The following is a 14,404-nucleotide window of genomic DNA, read 5'->3' as shown; positions in this document are numbered from 1 at the left end:
TTTTTATATATGGCTTAGATTTTAGAGGTTTTATATTTTATTTACATATTTTATGATTTATTTATTGAATGAATGCTAAATATATTTTTTTCATTTATGATTTAGGTTTTAGGCATTTTATATTTTAAATACCTATTTTATGATTTATTTATCATAGGCATGTTAAATATATAGTTTTTTCATATATAACTTAGATTTTTTGGGGTCTTATATTTTAATTGTCTATTTTATAATTTATTTATTAAATGCATGCTAAATGTGTTTTCTTTTTATATGACTTCGATTTGAGGGGTTTTAAGGATTTTACATATTAATTATTTATTTTATAATTTATTTATCGAATGCATGTTAATTATCAATTTTTAGGGACCTAACGCAAAAAGGCAACAATCAGCACAATCTCATTCTTCATTTAAAAAGCACCTATCTTTTGGGTAATAATAAAAAAACACTTATTCTTTTCAAAATTTTAAAAACGCTATTAAAGATTGTCTTGGTTAATTAAGAAACTCCAATTTCTTAGATGGTTCAACCCGCTATTAAATTATTTTTTAATAAGGGTTGCGGTAGGCCTACTTTTACCCCCTCTCTCTCTCCAACTCTTGCCCTTCTTGAGCAACTACCATATTCTCTATTCTTTTCCATCATCTACCACTATCTTTTCGTGTATTTTCCCTTTCCTTTTGAACAACCATTGTCTAGTTCTCTCTTCCTTCACGTCTACCATTACCACCCATCCTTACCATTTTTTCTACACTGCCACCATCATCTTTTTCCACCCAAAATTTCTTTCGTCTTTCTTTCAAAAGGCAATTAATTAATTAATTTATTAATGAGAGAACACTATGATACATTTTTAGATTTCGGTTTACAATAGTTCGTTCTCCTATACAGGTAGCAGGAACCACAGATCGTCACCTTGGGCCTCCAACCATGGATAGACTCTCCAACAACAAACTTGACTTTTCAAACACCACTACATTGATTTCTTGGTTTTACACTAGGGGGGCTGATCAAATTTCACTATAGATTTTGCAATGTAGTTTTCTGTATACATAGGGCCGCCCCCTTAAAAACTATCTCATTTCGGTGCAGCCACATTTGTGGCCATGTAATAAGCAGCCAACTTCACCAATTAAAATCACTTTCGCTGCCCGCATGAGCGAGGCAATGAAACAGGAAAAGCTCCTGTGGGTTCCTTAATGGTTTGGTGGAAGCCTTTTCCAAAATTTGTAGGGCAAATCCTCGAACCACGTACATTGACCAAACAAGTGTTCCACATTTTCCTCTTCCATTTGGCATAAGTGACATCGGCTTGCAAGTTACACTCCCATACGCTTGATGTTTTGGTTCTACCATGAAGAACAAGCCACACAAACATCAACACACCAGCAACTACAAGATCTTCTACAATTGATTAGTGGGATATTACTCTCGCTGCATGATGATAGACTTCATTGTAGAAGATCTCATTGTGTGTTATATGTGATTGCACCTTACCTGAATCAGACATCCTTGCTCATCCGTCCAGCAATCATATATTGAACCACTGGTTTCCCTGCATATTCTAAATACATTAGGATATAGATGTCTATTCTCTTTTTTATGGGATAGAGAACAAAGTGGAATCTTCAATTTGGCATTATCAGTTGGTTTTTCATTTATTTACATAACCGAGTGGTTGTAGCAGTGTGTGTGTTTTTTTTTCCTCTAAGCCATTTTTCTTTTTCTCTATTTTTTGTTGGGGAGATAGGTCTATCAACCTATGGTAGGAATGCGGCATAGGTGTTCACCAAGGAAGATTTATACAAGCTTGTGAAAAATTCCATTTTGGAAGGCCAAGAGAATGTGGCTGCTCTTGGGGTGCAGGTTAACTCTCTGTTTCTTCTTCCTTCGTGACCAATTCATGAAATTGCTTCCTCTTTTTTTTTCTTAGTTTCAATTCAAACGTTTGTGTCAACGATCTTTCTGTGCGTTCATGTTCTTTCTTTTTTTGTTGATCTGATATTAGCCCGAAGGCTTTTGTTTTGTGTTTTTCTTGGATGTTCTGCTGCTTCATTTCTTAGACTATTGTTGTTCATAGCGGTGTCTGTGTGCAGAGTAGTGAAAGTAGAATGTTCTTTGCTAGTCATGTTTTTTCTTCTAGAAATTAGAGTTAGTAATGATCACCCTTGTTGTCATGTTCATACTGATAAGATAAGTCCTTTCAAATTTGTCCACAGATAATAAATTTTCGGTAATACCGGGCACGTGAAGAACATTCTTTAAAGTAAACTTAGAGTCTTTGAAGAATAAAGTCAAATCACCAATATCAGATACGGGGTAATGTCTTACCATTCTCGATCATAATATAATCATTGTCTTGATAAAAGGATTTGTTTGTAAACTGTTGATCATCCATAGTCAAGTGATTGGTGGTACTCGTGTTAGGGTACCAATGGTCATCAGTTGACTGGCGTAATGACATGGCTGAAAAGGCTTTGAAAATATCGCAATAGTCTTTTGCAATGTGTGGTCATGCTTTTTAAGTTCCACAATTTTAATGTTGAATAGGGGACTTAGTTATACAAATGAAAGCACATTTTATGTCATATTTAATGTTCATTTTGTTCTTAAATCGTCAAATTAGATGACTCTTATGATTGGTTTTGTTTATGCTTGGGCATTGGTTATGACCAACATTGGTAAATGAGATTGTTGTTATGCCTGTTGCTTTGGGAATGGTTATGCCTGGCACTAAAGCCTTTGTTGTATACTTGTAAAATTGTTTCATACTTGCATATTTGACTAGAATTCTTATAAGTGTTATTTAGTGTATAGAAAATGAAGAGTTTCATTGCATAAGAGAAAGAGGTGGAATTTTATTTTTTAAAGATACAAAGTAACATGTGCACTTGCTTTTGCCTTGTGGAGTTCTAGAACACTTAGAGATTGCCTCAGGGCCAAGGTACGTGCGTCAGGTCTAGTGGAGTCAATGCGGCATAAGACACCTTAATAATTTTAGCATAGAAGTGGTTATGTTCCATTGCTTGTGTACACTTAAAGAGGATTATGGCTCATAAAGAGGTCTAATGTTGATGCTCAATAAAGGATGGTGGACTTTGAGGTTTTCATCAACAAGCACAAAAAAAATAAAAAGAAGGAAAGAAACAGAGAAATGCAGTGTAGCTTGTACTAATTTCTCTTTTTATGATATTATGAAAAAAGATATGAAATCATAAAATAAAATGTCTTTATAAACATGGCTTGAGCACTATGAGCTTGAATATGGTGGTTTGAGCTCAATCCTGGGATAGGGGTTGTTGAGTGGAGCTTAAACACCTGAGATAGGAGCTCAACTTGGGTTGTGTACTGTGCTAACTCTTATTACATGTCTTGTTATAATGGGTGATAATTAATGATGTCATTCATATATTTGTAGTAGCATGGATTTAATCAATGTATCTCTTAATTTTTTATTGGAAATAAACTTATTCATATTTTTTATTGTTCTTTCTTGACATATCATGAGTCTACCCATATTCTTCTTAACAGCATTGGCTTCACAAGAGTCTTAAATTTTATGATGATCTTTGACATTATATTGTTCACATATCACATATATTAGCATTTTTTGGCAGTGTCTCGATAAGTCATTTGTTTGTAATTTTTTTGAACTCTTCATCATACAATTACCTTGTCTAGAGTTTTGTTCCTATGTTCATTTCAAACATAGGGTTGCGATGATCTTGATTCAAAATTATAGTCTTTATTTTCTTTTTGGGCTTGTTCATATTTTAGTAAAGAAAAGGTTGTTTAGTATATCATATAGAGCTTTGTTTCTCCATCATCATGACCTTTTTTAACATAGGGATTATCTTCTTACTTATTAGTAATAGTAGCTTTCTTTGTTCTCTTCAAGGCTATATATTTTAGTGGTGATGCAAAATGCGAGTGATCAATCCAATATCAAGGTTGGTTGTTCTTATGCAAAGCTTTGGAAGCTATCATAATTACTCGTTGATTGCTGCATTCATCTGAGCACCTTGTATGTTGCATTAAGAAGAGCTCATCTACATTAGTAGTTTCTCTAATTACTTATAAAACATTTGTGATGTTCTTTATAGATTTGTTGGAAGATTAACTAATTAATTGACTATTTATTTATAAGATGTTTGTGTTCCTTTATCACATCTTGTTGAATGCATGAAGGTCCGATTAATAAGAAGAATACATAGATCTGAGTTCAGACCTGAAGGTCCGATTAATACATAGATCCGGGTATAATTTATAAAATTTTATAACAAACAAAAATGATAAAAAAATGGTATTTTATCGTGTATAGCCCAAGTCTGGTTCATGTAGTTCATATCAGGCTCGAGTATGATTTCTCTTATGGTGGGTTTGATTAGACTCAGGCCCGACCCGATATCATACCAAAAGTCGGGGCTAAGTATGGTTCTACCTGAGTCTAAATCAAACCCTACCCGTTGACACCCCTAGGCTCATCACCAATTAGAGGAGGGTGGTGGATCAATTGCACTTGGTCGCCCTTCATCTTGGGCTGACAGCAGCCAGAAGTTTTTTGTTGGGTGGGCAGACTTCGGGTTTCTGGGACAATGCTATGGTCTTGAAGGATGATCCATTTATTCGGACCAATGGCGGAGCCAAAAAAAATTGGCCCACCTCTATCAGAAGAAATTTTGGTTGTGCATGGTGGATCTGACATGCTCTTCTAGAAGCGGCCTCCCTGGCCGAAGAAGGCGATGGCCATCAAGTTGATGGTACCATCTGGTTTCATCATTCTGAGGGCCTTTCATGGCATCGGCCTGCCTGTGGCTAAGCTATAACAACACACTTTCAATCCCTCTTTTCCTGAAGCAAGCATAGTATTTTGCATGACACCCATAACCACAATTAGGTTCCAGTCATCCATATAGCCATTCCTGTCATTAAGACCCCACCAATGCAAGTTGTTTTCATAAAATGGAACCTGTGTATGTGATCTACATCATCCATTTAGTGAAGATCGGCATTTGAACAGACCGAATCGACTTACTTGGAGGACTTTTTGCTGATTCAAAAATCAATAACCATTAATAAAAGACATGGTTTTTTTTTTGTTAAAGAACACTGTCAAAATAAATTGAAAATCATATTTTTTTTTTGTTAAAGAACACTATCAAAATAAATTGAAAATCATATTTTTTTTTTGTTAAAGAACACTATCAAAAGATTGATTTCTATTAAATCAACCGTGTTGAACCTATCGATAGGGCCAGATTGATCAAAACGACTTAGAACCAATGAGATCCCAGAGAGAGTTATGACCACAAAGGATGATATAGGGATGAGTGAAGCCGGGTTCCTCGTGAACCTAGGTTACACGGTTTCACAAAGAACAAATGACAAAAGAAGAAGCTGGGAAAAAACACACGTGAACGCATATTCTGACAGCCTATCAGTTGGGGCCCGTCTGCCTTCTGGTCGAAGCAATCCAGTCATCGACACAGCCATCCATCTTCCATAAATTATAATACCCACATAAAATTATCCAAGCGCATGTCTTTGTTCTCTTCGTTATTGTTTAGGGTCCGATCCCTACTTTTTAACCCTGATTCTCTCTCTCTCTCTCAGCCAAAACAGGTATGTGATCAAAACTCTTAGTTATTTCTATTCTTTTCTTCGTTTAAGGGTCTTGTGACAGCTGATGTTGGTTTCCTTTCCTCATCTGATTGTGTTTGGTAAGAGTTGATGACTCCCTAAATCCTTACAAGGGGGACGAATCAAATGAGATCTTGGTCGACGAAGTTACAGTTAGGAAGGGTGGTGGTGTTGAAGACCCACTTTGTTTTGGACACCTTGAGTCAGTCATGTCTGGACACATGGCCGGATCCCAGACCTATAGGCCCCAAAACAGTATCGCAGGCTCCATAGAAGACAAATATCGGCGATATTTTTGGAAAAAATGAGATTTTATTGTGATATTTTTGTAAGGTCTTAAAAATTCTGGTAAAGTCGTGATGCATTCAATATACCACCAATTCTGCAAGTTTTGGCATGTTTTATCATGATAATATCACAATTTTGATTTCTTATGTTTAAAACAGAACCTTCTTTATGTTTATATGTGTTTTCTTCAAATTTTAGATCTTTATATGCCAATATTTTCCGAAGGTTTCTTTTTTATTTTCACTCGCAAACGAGATTTTCTCCTGATTGATCACAAGATTTTCGTTAATTTGCCGAGAAAATCCCGGTACCAAGATGAAGGAAGCAGATCCTTGGCGAATGGTGCCAACAAAAGATGGGAGCTGAAAGTTGAAATTAGACCCTGGCAATTATGGGTTTCGAGTTGGGGTTGAGGTTAGGGCTAGGGTTTTAGCATGGGTGCGGCAACCCCAAAAACAAAAAAGACAGGTGGGTGTTGAAACTTGAAACCCTATAGCCAGGCTAGGGCTAAACCCTGAGCCCTGACCAGCTGAGGCTTTTTGGGGTTTCAAGTTTCAATGCCGGAAAAGGAAAACCACCAAATTTACTCGAGCCAAGGGTTGTTGCCCTTGCTTCTGACTGGAGCCTAATTGTATGACATCTGGACTGCGACCTGGCTTAGATCTACCTGCTTCCTGCATGCACCCAGCAGGACCAGCCCTAATTGGCCACCAGGATCGAGCCTTGAGTGGCCACTCCCTATAGTGGTAAACCAAGGGTTACCGGTCACGCCATAAGAGTTTCCCCTTTCTGGTGAACCTATGGGAAAGTGGACTGGCCCTACAGTGCTTGCTCCATACCTGCCATAAGTTTGACCCTAGGGGTAGTCGAACTTCTGATTTCCAGGGCCCCTGGACATTTTGATGGTCTTGCCCTAACCAGATGGACGACCCCGAGGGGGCGATGATAGGTTAGAGTCATTGTCACAAATATTGGTGATATTTTCAAAACATTAATGCTGTATTTGCAAAACATCTAAAAATTGTATTGGATGTTCTAAGGTATACCTGCAATGCCTATAGAAGAGAAGTGTCCCGATTTCAGTAGGACTGAACTAGCATTTGGCAATAAGCTTGACAGAATTTATCTCTACTTTAGCATGTCACACATCCTTACCGGATTTTAATTTTTTAATTTTCTATGAGAGTAATACCTGAATAAGTTGCATTCAGAAATATGCTGTTGTTTGCGACCTTCACCTTCTTGTGTTGCAACTCATCCCTGAACTTGCGTCATGGCATTGTAGGTCGAGTTATTTATTATTGTATGGATATTAACTCATAGTTCCTATTCCTTTCTTGTTCCCTCGTTCATCATGCCACCTGTGCCGTTGCTGGATAGTAACTCTTGTGCAGAGGAATGTGTAGAAAAAAACTAAATAGCTGAAGTTATGAAGTTTCTTGCTAATCTAACTCCCTTATTCTTGTTTTGATAATGAAGAACCTGAAGGTGCAACCACCTAGAGTTGACAAACTCTAGGTGAGTTGGGTTGCATCTCAATCCGCGACGCATTTTTCGAGCTCTGCTCTTAAATTTGGAAGAAAGTTGTTCGAGATATTCATCAGGAGTCAGATCAGCTCTGCTCACTCCAACCCACTTGGATAAGGTAAATCTTGCAACTATCCATGATGGTACTTTGTTAAACCAGATTGGTATTTGGTAGGAGAAACCTTGATGGATAAGAGGGGACCTGATGCAGGGAGCCTCGGGTAGAAAAAAATGCTCTGTGGATGCCATTCATCATCAAGATGAACTGCATCCGAGAACCTGCTGGCTTGGTCATTATCTAAACTCTCTTTGAGTCTATACGGGAGGACTACACTTGGCTTTTAATTACTAAGTGTATAAGATGAGCTTGCTGCTCAAGCTCTGTTGCTTGGCAAAGTGATCACTGAACTCAGGCTGTAGCTTAATAGTCAGGCTTCAAGGAGCCTGTAAGCAGTTACAGAAACTAATAGACAGGCTCAGAGGAACTTCATTTTCTTTTGTGATCAGAGACAAGATTGAGGACTAAGTAACATGGTGCATTCGTCCACGGTTAGAAAGAACAGGAGCCAAAGAAGGGCCAATAAAGAAGCACAGAAGTTGGCAAGAATTGTGACCGAAAATGCTTTTAGCTTGATCTCTGCCATCATTCTTGATCCATCCCAAGCAGTCAGCTATGTAACCACTGCAAATACATTTCAATTCTATCTGTATGTTACATTCTTGGTGGTAACCTTCGTCTCCCTCCCTGTTGGGCTCCTGCTATCATTTCTCTCCAAGAAGGAGCCTGATTCAGATGAGATGATCTCGATTCAGCACAAGCTCAGTTGTGCAGCTGTAGCATTGGTGGTTCTGGCCATGGCAACTGGTCTCTGTGTCGTTTTGCCAGAAGGACTAACAGGCATTGTTGCCTTAATCTGTTTCAACACTGGGGCTTTTGCCTATAAGATGAATCTCCATGTTTTGGTGCCCAATATACAAGATACCAGAGAAAATCAAAGCTGCAGAATGGCGAATGAAGCAGCTCTAAACATGGCAAGGAAGGTGATCTTAACCGCTTCCACAATAATCTCCACAATGGTTCTCTCTCCGTGTGATGTGATGGACTATGTAACAACCATGAGTAATTTTGGATATTATCTATCCATCATCTTCGCGATTGTGACGTTCATTTCACTCGTTCTGAGTTTCTTGCTATTGCTTCTCTCGAACAAGGTTGGCAAGCAGGATGAGATGATGTTTGTTCAGGAAAAGCTCAGGGTAGCAGCTGTAGTGTTCATGCTCCTTGCAATGGCAACTGGTTTAGGCTTAATTGTGAGAGAAATCCTACTTGGGTTAGGCATAATTTGTTCCCTTGCATTTGTTTTCAGACAAAAAATGAATCTTAACATCTTGATAAAAGATGCAGACAGATGCTGTTAGGAATGTATACGCTGACCCCTTCATTCTAGCATCCTTGCTTTTGCCGTGGCTACAGGTCTACGAATAGTTAGGAGGCTTTCCTGTACCATGCAATGTGCACACGTGATGTTTGTTGTGTTATATTCATTGTTTAAAATTTGGTTACTTGAAGAAGATTTCATTGTAGAGTAAAAAAAGGAAAAGGAAAATCAGAGATCACAGAAAGTATAAAATAGCATACACTGGGTTACTTTTGCTCGTATTTCTCTTTTCTTTTTCATTGCCCATGCTCTTTTCTTTTGGTACTTGGACAAGTTTTTCTTTCTATGTTGCTTTGTTGAATGATGAATTGATATCTCTTTTTTCTCTGGGTAAAGCTAGGGGAATGCCCCATTCCAAAATTTACTTTGGCCAAAATGTGGTGTTGGCATCCACTTGTGAATGGTGTTGAGATGTGGCGTTCTGGCTCTGCCAACTCCATTCCCAATACAGTGTTTTGCAAACACCCAGCTCCCAAACAGTAACGAGAATGAGAGCAATCTGCAACATACCTCTAATTCAGGCTTTTAAACAGAGCCTAGACTGCTTCCTTCTCGCGTTTATATAACAGAGCTCGAAAAATCTGCCTTGATTCGTTTTTCCTAAACATGACACGTTATCTTAGACATCTGAAAACAGCCAACTTCTGGAAGAGAGATAATTTCATTAATTTGTTTCCACAAAAAAAAATATATATATTTTAGGTAATTTCTTGATCCAACTTTTACCTGATATTTCTTGTCAGGTACAATCCTTTCTAAAACTCTTGATATAGTTCTAACATTTTACCAACCTTGGGTTAACCTCCTTCACACAAAACTTTGTTGAACGCTTTAAATGCATTAAAATTCCTATTTTTACCCTTAACACCGACGTATACTTCATTGCCCTTTTAAAACATAGAAATCCCTTGCTATCCTACTTCAAAAACTTATCGAACACCCACCCTTACATGTTTAGGAACTTTACTAATGAATAAAAAAATGGATTAGAGTTTGGACCCAAATAGGTCTGACCCACATTTTCAATTTTGGATAATGTATATCTGTTTTTGGGTCAGATCTCCGATAAACATATTTAGGTTTATTAGGGTCTAGGTTGTGGAACCAAATAAGCATTATGGCTGGCTTGGGACAAATCCAGGCTAACCCAACAGGTTTTTCACATAAAAATCAACAGGTTTAACTCGTTCTAGCGGATCGCGTAGCATAAGGTCTCATTTTTCAAGCAAGTTCAAAACTTTATTATGAGACCTGAGTTGCATCCAGGTCTAAAATTAGAAGCAACCACTAAAAATCGAATAAATAACTGGATCTGGCCCATATTTTCATATTGGATAGCATATATATGAATTTTGGGTTTAATCATTAACAAATATATTTGGGTTTGTTCGAATCCAAGTTAGTATTGAAATCGGGTTTCAATCAGAATTGTGTTTAGTGTGACCTATTTTTTTCTTGAAAATCTGCAGGTTTAATTGAAGAGAAGGGGAAATGGTCCACCCCACCTGTCCACTTCGAAATTCATATGTGGGTGTATTTTTGGCCAATCTGACCATACAGATGTAATCTCCATGGTCGGAAACTTATAAAATAGAGTCCTGGATCAATTTTTTTTTATGTGTAGCTAGGATTTTACAAGGATCTAAAAATCAATGACTGAAATCTTTGAAATGTTCTACATTATAAAATTGTTTCTACACATCAAAACAATTTGATCCAAGAGTCTATTTATAGGTTTTCAAAGAACAGATTAGACAAAAACAAACATCTATTTACGATTTTTGAAGTGAAGGACAAGTGACCATCCCCTATTTTGAAAGTATGCAGACACCATTCATCTAATGCTTACATTTGGTTGCTTGTGGGGTGCTCTGCAAATGAGATTCACTTTCTAAATTTCATGAGGTCTCATGAGAGTCGAGTTTTCACACAAATTAAATTCACTTTTTAAATGACAAATGAGATTCAATTTCTCATTAAGGTACTTTTTACATTTCATTGCTTTTGCAAAAAAAACAAAACAAATGAGATCCACTTTCTAAAGTTTACCAAGAGGTGAATTTTATGTGATAAAACCTAAGGTACTATTAGGGCTTGTTTGATGGGTTGTCTAAGATTGAATGAAATGAAGAAACAAAATGGCCAGAACGCTAGTTCTATAACAACTATACCAAGTCCAACAATTGTTTCGACTATACAAGAGGTTATGATCCTTGTGTCCAATGTTTGCTTTACACTATATGTAGACAACACGAACATACACGGATAACGGATCAGATAACTTTGTTTTGGATCTTATGACTCAATCCGTCGAACCATATGAGTGTTTTGACATGTTTATTATGGATCTCAGATTAGCTCTAAAAACTAAAAAATGTTTACGATTTGATTTATTTAATAAAAAATAAAAATGCCTTTTTATATATAAATAATTTAATCAATGTCATATCACATCTAATTATGAAAGTTTATCATGAAATATCAAACCCTAAAAGCAAATTAACTAAAAAAAAGCAAATTATCAAATCCTAAATTTGAGTTATTTGAGAAAAAATAAAAAATAATAATTGTTTATATATAAATGATTTAATCAATGTCATATCATATCTAATTATGAAAGTTTTATCATAAAAATATCAAACCCTAAAAGCAAATTAACTATAAAAAACTCAAACAATCAAATCCTATTCAATCATAAATGCTTAAAATGCAATAATATAAATCATAAATAAACCAAAAAACCTTATAAAATTAAAAAAAAAACTAATTCAAACCCTAATCGAAGAAAATAAAACAAAAATCTCTATAAACCTTAAAATACAATAAAATAAATCATAAACAAACCAAAAAAACCATAAACTATAAGAAAAAAACTATAAAATTGAATACAAATCACTAATTCAAACCCTAACCAAAGAAAATAAAAAAATCCTTAAGCAAATATTAGAAAAGCCCTAATAAAATTAACTATTCTTAAAATGCAACAAAATAAATCATAAATAAACCAAAAAACCATAAACTATAAGAAAAAACATAAAATTAAATAAAAAACCCTAATTCAAATCCTAACCAAAGAAAATAAAATAAATTGTAAATACAAAAAAAATCCTAAACTATAAAAAAAAAACCATAAAATTAAATAAAACCCTTAATTCAAACTCTAACCAAAGGAAAAAAAAGCTCTAATCAAATACAAGAAAATCACTAATCAAATTAACTATAAAAAGCTTAAAAAAAATAATTCAAAGCCCTAATTATAAAAAATCAAGGAAAAACTCTAATCAAATAAAAAAAACTCTAATCAAATTAACTATAAAAACCACTAATTTAAAATACTTAATCGATAAAAAAACCATAAATAATAAAAATCAATAGAAGAATAAGAAGAAAAAAACAAAAAATAAGATAAATGAAGAAGAAGAAGAACACCAACAAATAAGAAGAGAGAGAGAGATGGCGTGCCTAGTCACGGACTGCCGGTGACCTTGCCCAACCTTAACGTGGGCAAGAGAGAGAGAGAGAGCCGAACTATAACCATCAACATTACGATACAAAAACAGGTTCAACCAACATTGAACCTACCGGGTAACCAAACACGGGCCCAAGACATGCCAAGGAGCCCCCAAAAAAGGAAAAAAGAAAAGTAGAGATGCAAGGAGAGAAGGAAGAAAGAAACAAGAAACAAATACAGTTAGGCGACGAGCATCATCCTGGATCATGAATGGTCCCTGGAGGCAGATGGTGTTGCAGATCAGGGATGTTGATGCGGAGAATGGCGTATACGTCCGCCAAAATAAGGTTCACCATTTTGTTGAACACTGCCGGAATATGCCGAAAAATAGCGTTGTTGCGAGTCATCCATACGGCCCACCATGACGAGAGAAGCCAAGTTCGCCAAATAATACGCCATTTGTTGCAATGACGAACTTGTTGAGGACCCCACAACAAATCGTTGGCGAACGATTCCTAGCGCACGCTGACCCCCGGCTTATTCCAAGTCACCTTAAAGATGTTTTGAAAGACAGACCACTCCCAAAAAAGGTGAAAGGCAAATTCTTCAGCCGCCTCACACAACACACATTTACTCGGCAGATGATATCCGATGGATTTGAGGAAGTTGTCAGTCTGCACCCGATTGTGTAAGAGAGAGAGAGGGGGGGTTGGGGATACACTCCCCGTGTCCCTGTTCTCATCGTTACAAAAGGGCAGAGCAAAAATTACATCCAAAATAAGATGCGGTAGACACGATTCTCATGTCCAGTGCATCTAAGGTTTGATGGTAGCGGCGCCCCATGCAACGCCCGAGAAGCACCATCAAACATGCCCTTGATGATACCTTCGTAGTGAAGTCCATTCACCAAGATTTTGCCATGGCAACTGATCGCTTTGTGGTTTTGCCTGAAGGACTAGCACGTAAGAAAATGGGTTTGAAACCATATCTAGTCACTTCCTCGTATTCCAGGTCATATCGTTTACTCTGATTTAACATTATATGGTTTCAGATCACATGACATGATGAGGAAAATGAAATGAGAGGCCAGCAGGCGCACCCAATGCTGTCAGGATTCCCAGGATATACAATTTCTCTCATATCCAACTAAATCATCTTGGCATGCATGAAATGATCCACGTGTATTTGTGGCTTTTTCTAGAAGATTCCCTGGGTTTGGACAAACATTTTTTTTCGGCAAAATCTAGTTTGTCAAAAATTAGCGAGAAATTGAAAGGTTTTCATAAATCTTGCAATTTTTTCAGCAAAATCTCGGCAATAAAAAAATAAATTAAAAAGTATAAAAAATATTTTTATAAAAAACATTAATAAAATTTATTTAAAAACAAAAACACGTGTTTTTTTCGAGATAAATAGCCAGTAAAACGTAAATATCACATTTAAATTGCAATATTTATATTTTTTCATAAATCTTGCGATATTTTGAAAATCTCTCAAGAAATTGCTGTTTTAAACTTTCAGTCTATTTCCCACGATATTATGGCAAGATTTTTATAAATCTTGTGATATTTGTTATAGAGATTTGGACACAACTTAAAAGATGTCCTTTGTTTCGGAAGGTAAGGTATCACTAAAATATGCAAGTATTGTATGTACTCTATACATATAAATTTTGTGCAAGACCATATATAACCTATATATATTGAGTGATATTAGTGTCACAGGCCTATTTTCTTCAATAAGCCAACGCGACGCAATGGTCTTTTCTTACCGACGCAAGTCTTCTTATCGTTCGCTTGTCCGTCGCGAAAGCTAGTAATCAGAGTGCAAGAGAGAATAGAAGAAGAAGAATTGCAATTACAATGAAGGTGAACAAAAAAAAACTTAACACATTTAATTCATTCACAATTTAGCCTGTAAGCTTCTTACCATTCAAATATACAGGCTACCCCTTCGAGGTATTGATTAACCTGAACCAGACAACTTACATCATACTCAACGAAAGCAAAATAGACTCTAAACGCAACTTTACAATGTAAGTCACAAAAGAACAATT

General features: G+C 36.2%; 1 long non-coding RNA gene across 1 annotated transcript; it reads left to right on the top strand.

Moving 5' to 3' along the window:
- The first annotated feature begins 5,543 nt into the window (after positions 1–5,543).
- LOC149834441 (uncharacterized) lies at positions 5,544–9,128 on the top strand. Its single transcript, XR_016432772.1, has 3 exons — positions 5,544–5,625; positions 7,411–7,576; positions 7,966–9,128. It is a non-coding gene; the product is annotated as an uncharacterized LOC149834441 (long non-coding RNA).
- Positions 9,129–14,404: the final 5,276 nt, after the last annotated feature.

This window comes from Nuphar pumila, chromosome 6, assembly GCF_984573655.1.
Source record: "Nuphar pumila chromosome 6, dmNupPumi1.hap1.1, whole genome shotgun sequence".
Lineage (NCBI taxonomy): Eukaryota > Viridiplantae > Streptophyta > Magnoliopsida > Nymphaeales > Nymphaeaceae > Nuphar > Nuphar pumila.
The sequence above is the reverse complement of the archived record's forward strand: the minus strand, read 5'-3'. Positions and strand labels throughout refer to the sequence as shown.